At 41.7% G+C, this 6,000-nt stretch overlaps 1 long non-coding RNA gene across 6 annotated transcripts in view; it reads left to right on the top strand.

Annotated features, from left to right (window-relative positions):
- Positions 1–4,842: 4,842 nt before the first annotated feature.
- Positions 4,843–6,000, top strand: part of LOC310848437 — a 181,364-nt gene continuing 180,206 nt past the window's right edge. For 5 of the 6 annotated variants that reach the window (XR_014566380.1, XR_014566381.1, XR_014566382.1 and 2 more), the window contains exon 1: positions 4,843–4,899. This is a non-coding gene — a long non-coding RNA (uncharacterized lncRNA). Of the gene's footprint in view, positions 4,900–5,468; positions 5,540–6,000 lie in introns of those variants that run through there. The other variant, XR_014566383.1, reaches the window with a different exon arrangement.

Genomic DNA, 6,000 nt, shown 5'->3' with positions numbered 1-6,000 from the left:
GAGTTTTTGTAATGCATCAGATTATTATAAGATGTGTGTTCTTTGTTTTTTATGTGGAATTGTCCTTAAATGTTTTTATTACTGATGTGTGTGAGGGCTTTTCTTTTTCTTTTCATGAAATTACTTGGTGATGTTTTATGGGAAGCAATTCATAAATGGAATTAATTAGTTAAAAGAGGTGTCAGGATTGTAGCCTAGCAAACTTGGGGTTTGGGGGACAGGTCCTCTACCTCCCTTTAAGAAGAATGTTCTTTTCTGCAATTGATCAATTTTATAAAGAATAATGATGGATTTTCCTCATGAGGAGATTAATGGAGATTGGCTTCATTCTTTCCATTTTATTTTACCCAGCTCACTTTAAAGGAAGGCTGTTCATGTCAGTGTTCAATCAAAGAACATAAGTTTGTTTTCATGGCTTGACAATATCCCCCTCAACACACACATACACAAACATGCTTTTGAGCACAGTTTACTCACTAATTACTTTTGGCATCAGATCTATCACTGCGCCACTTAGGATGTACCTACAGATCTTGTTGTTTTATAAAAAGAACGGTACCCGTAGCCAATTTGTTATTAAATTGCCTTATCTTCAGAATTACATATATAATTATGCAAGACACAACTCAATAAATTTCATTATTAAGTATGCTTTCCCTCCCCTAAGACTTGTTGTGGCAATAAGCGTTTTCATCGCCAAGTGGCAAAATGCCCAGGCTAATTTGTATTTGAAGGCCAAGACTGGGATGTTTTCTGTTCCCCCCGCCCTTTCATCATGCAGTCACAATCACAGGTGCGTGCACAGAATGCTATTTGCAGACCCACACCTAGTGCCTTCATCCCACCCCCACAAGCAAAGACATTAAGCAATGCAAGATGGAGCAAACTTGACACAACTTATTTCTGGGGTTTGAAAATTGGCCCACAACATTCTTGATTACAGATGTTGGTGGGCTTTGGCTCAGGCACTGGGTATGTATTGATGATCAGTCTCCTGGCAGAAGGCTGAAGTTAGGACAGGGTCATGCCTGGGATATGAACCACCTCAAGATGCAGGTCAACTAAGGTGGTCCAGCTCAGACTGCTGCTAGAAGCTCTAGGGCCCATTTGCACCACACTTGGTTTCTGGACAAAGGCTTCCACTTAGACCCCTCTATTGGGGTACCCTGAGATCATACCTGCTTGAGGTTGGAGTGATGCACCAATTCGCCCTGAACCTGGGATTGGACGAAGGATTCCATCCAATGCCTTATCCATCTCTTGCCGGCTCTCCAGCAAACCAACCTATAGCTGCTAAGCAGTGGCTTGTGATGATTCCCCCCCCCCCTTTTTGTAGAAGAATACAGCCAGCTTGCGTGACCTTGCGTGCATGACATCACAACGCCACACACCTCCCTCTCTAAGCTGAGCAGAAGCTTCCCAGGCTTTGGGAAGGAGGTGTCTGTCATTGAAATTCTACTCAAATTCTACTCAATATTGATCCAGAGTAGATGCCATTGTATAGTTAGCAGAGTAGAAACTTAAACACGTTGCAGGATTCCCCCCAAAATAGACCAGAGCCAGTTATATTTCATCCAGCAGAGCTTTACTGCTACTGAAGGCAAATGAGCATAATGGTCACAAATCCAATACATTCAGGATTGGCACAGTCCATAAGAAATCCAGTTGCAGCAGACTTAAACTTACAATAAGTCTAAACTTTAACTCTATACAGTGGTACCTCAGTTTACGAACAGTCCTATTTATGAACTATTCAGTTTACGAACTCCGTAAAACTGGAAGTAGTGTTCTGGTTTGCAAACTTTACCTCGGTATATGAACGGAAGCCGAACAGTGGAAGGGCACTGGCAGTGGGAGGCCTCATTAGGGAAAGCGTGCCTCGTTTTAAGTGTGCTGTGGTTTAAGAACGGACTTCAGGAATGGATTAAGTTCGTAAACCGAGGTACCACTGTATACAAAACACCACAGCAGAACAAAAAAGGATAGAAAGAGAAAGTGAAACCCAGTCTCCTTCTGGCCTTACTTTTATAGTCAGCATAACCTTGACAGAAGAGATAACAGAACCAGTTTAAACTTGCTGTACTCAGCTTCTCTGAAGGAATAACCCAAACATCATGCTGACAGGATGCTGGAGCCCTGCTGCCTACTTCCCAAAGCTGCACGGACTTTGGGAAGGTGGTGGGAGGGCTCTTGGACCTCTTAGACTAGCCTAGTCCCCCATTTCAACTGACCACACGCCACTGGCTGCAACCAATCCTCCTTTCTCCCCATGCACATCATGTAGTCAGCTCTCGTTTCCCCCAGGAGACAAATGTACGCCGTCAGGCCTGTTAAAGTCTCTTTTGTCAAACAGCCTGCCTGGGTGCAGAATGACCCGGCCACCTAAGCACTCCATCACTCGCCACAACACTTTGTTCTCTTTCCAGAGAGTGTGATTGATGTGGGCTGGTTCTTTCAACGCCTCGTCACTGTTGCCACAGCAGGAGTTCTGACCATATTATTTTGAGGTTGGTTTGTGCTGTACACAGTTTCTCAAGGTTGGAAATCACCACCAGGATAAGATCAATGTCATTCCGGGTGAGCAGTTTTTTAAAATTTATTTTGTTGTCCAGCTTTCAGACTTAACACACCAGGGGAACCATGTCTTGCCATGCTGTGCTCCAGTTTTGAGATATGGGCAGCCCACTGCAAGCTGTGCTTGCCCCTCCATGTGATCACACAAACATGCTCTGAGCACATTTTACTCACTAATTACTTTTGGCATCAGATCTATCACTGCGCCACTTAGGATGTACCTACAGATCTTGTTTTACAAAAAGAATGGCACCCGTAGCCAATTTGTTATTAAATTGCCATATCTTCAAAATTACACATGTAATTATGCAAGACACAACTCAATAAATTCCATTATTAAGTATGTTTTTCCTCCCCAAAGACTAGTTGTGGCAATAAGCATTTCCGTAGCCAAGTGGCAAAATGCCCAGGCAAATTTGTATCTGAAGGCCAAGAATGGGATGTTTTCGATTCTGCTCCCCCTTTCATCATGCAGTTGCCATCACAGCTCCCCATAGTGCTTTCTGTGAACCAGTGTGGTTCCCTGCACATGTTTTTGGACTACAACTCCCATAATCTCTTGCTGGCTGGGGCTTACAGGAGCTCAGTGTGAGGCCGAGATACATATACATCCATTATTATCACCAGATCTTACAGCCCAGTATTTCTTATATTTGTGCTTATCAAAACTAGCCTAATACATGTTTAGATACTGTAAACGATTCTTTTTTTTTTACAAAAAAGATGTTTTAAATAGAAAAAGCCCTCACAAAAATATCTATTTTTGAGAGGTTCCGAATAGCAGTAGGTCCCAAACCCTCCATTTACATAAGCACCCAGGTTTGTAATCAGTATCAGGCTATAGAATTTTCCTCCTCTTCTATCAGTTTCATTAATGTTGTGTGTGCATCAAAGTCACATCTCTGAAGTAAAGCTGTAACCATTTTTTGCTATGTGAAATCCAAGGATCACAACACTTTAGCCTGACAGCTTGAAGAGTATATATGTTTGAGGCCGTATCATAGATCATCTTCCATTAGTTTGGAATGAGTGGGCAGGGCAATATACAAGACAGAAGGAAAGATTAATTAAAGCCATACTTTGTAATTAAACTACCCACAGACTATTCCAGAAAGCAGACACAACTGAATTAAATCATATTATTAATGCAATTTTAGAGACAAAGTGATGGAAAGTTGCTTATGGAATGCCAGTGAAGCTTGTCTTTTTGATTACTTTTGAACTGAGATGTTTTTAAATGCTTTTCAAGATGTATAGGATAGGGTGGGTACAATGCAGCCCATTTTCCCCTTACTGTATTGTTTTTCTGTGGTTTTATGTTCTTGTTACAGTCCCTTCCATGGTGTTCCACAGAGCCCATCACGTTCTCTGTTTTACTCCCAACTTTCTGAACTGTCATAATGAATTTTTCTCTCACTGGATCTTCACTTTTTCCAGGTTGTATGAGAAGGGGATATCAATCTAATTGCAATGCAGAATTACCAAAAAGGTCAACCTGTTCCATTATCCTTTTGGCATGTAATTTATAAACCTCATTTTTTATGAAACAGACAATAAAATGAATGAAAATAACTTTACTACTTCTGCAAGATATTAGTGCAATCCACTCAGTCCTGGAATAGCTTTATCCAGGTCTTTCACACTGATAAATTCCACAGCAGACATGAAGGCCAGACGCTAACCTGGGTAGAGGAACCTCACACCCGAGAAGCCAAATTCAGCCTTCTAGTCTGACCCCTGGCTCACTCCTCCTCCTTCATAAAAATGTATACCGCCCTATACCCATAGATCAGTTGAGGGATCTGGGTATGTTTAGCTCAGGTAAGAGGAGATCAAGATAGTCATCTTCACCTACCTAAAGGGCTATCACATGGAAGATGGAGCAAGCTTGATTTCTCCTGCTCTGGAAGGTAAGACCCAAACCAATGGATTCAAGTTACAAGAAAGGAGATTTGGACTAAACATCATGAAGAACTTTCTGACAGTAAGAGCAGTTAGACAGTGGAATAGACTCTCCTGGAAGGTGGTGGACTCTCCTTTCTTGGAGGTTTCTGAGTAGCGGTTGGATGGCCGCCTGTCATGGATGCTTTAGTTGAGATTCCTGCATTACAGGGGCTTGGACTAGATGACCCTAGGCCTTCCCTTCCAGTTCTGTAATTCTATGATTCAAATGTAGTTGGCATGGAGATAGCCTGAGGTGAGCATAAACACCACATTCTGATGGCATGAATGATGTCACAAACTGGACAAACTGCTAGACTTGGCAAAGTGAGAGTCAACAGTAGGACTGAGTCTGGACACTGTGAAGGCTGGTCTCAAAGACAGGTAATGATAAGTATTGGTTTATAGGAGCTGTGGAAAGTTTATACTTTCTTGTAAAGGTCTTTTCTGACTAGATGTTGACAGTTTTCTAATGGACCATATGACTTCCTCTGAATTTTGGACAGCACATGTATTAGATTGAGGCCTATCATATTGTGACTTTTCCACTATGGCATTATGAAAGCAGCCATATAATTCAATACTTTTTCTTGTGTGGTTCACACCCACCATCTCAGTACATAATATTCAGTATAGAAATGTTGCCAACATTGGGGCCATGTTGGTTTTGGTATGTTATTATATTGGGGGGAAAGTTAAAGAAACAGGTGGAGTTGAATACATGAGGATGGAACCTTTCTACAGGTGAGGATAAATAGATTTATTACATGTTTTGAGTAGTCATGCTGTTACCTACTTACAGAGGATTACTGGTCAATATAGTTGGCATGGAGACATGGAGAGTGCAAACATGACAGTCTGATGTCATGCATGATGTCACAAACAGGATAAGCTTCAAGTCTTTACAAAGTGAGAGACAGTTAGTAAGGCCAGGGCTTTTTTAAAGCCAGAACTTACCAGAACTCACCAGAACCTCTCAAGTGGGTGCCATTGCCATTATAAGAGAACAAGGGAGAAGTTCATGGTGAGTCCCAGCACCTCGTTCTTTAGAAAAATAAGTAAGGCTGTGCCTGGATTCAGGCTAATTCAGATTGAGTTGCCAACTCTGTATGTTCAATCTTCTGTATGTGTGCCAGTCAGAGCTGATTCACAGAATCATTGCCTGAATCTGGTTTTGATATTTTCCTAGTGGATCCAAATGGCTCATATGCCTTTGTACAGAATAATACTGGAGATCATTCTAAGCTGTGTACCTTTATCTTCAGAAATATCCATGTTGCCTGTAAATAGTGTGTCAGAAAGAGACTTGATACACCAAGGGCAACATTGCAATTTGTATCTGCTTACCTCAATTTACATGGATAAATGAGAAATTCTCACCAGTTATGCATACCCGTGCAAGATGCCTGGATAATGCAATATGCCATTATCTCGTGCATAATCCGGTCATCCCAGGTGCATCCAGATTTAACCTTCTTGGAGCCC

This window comes from Podarcis gaigeae, assembly GCF_964106915.1.
Source record: "Podarcis gaigeae genome assembly, chromosome: 7".
Classification (NCBI taxonomy): Eukaryota; Metazoa; Chordata; class Lepidosauria; order Squamata; family Lacertidae; genus Podarcis; species Podarcis gaigeae.
Note: the sequence above shows the minus strand (reverse complement) of the source record. Positions and strands in the feature narration are given on the sequence as shown.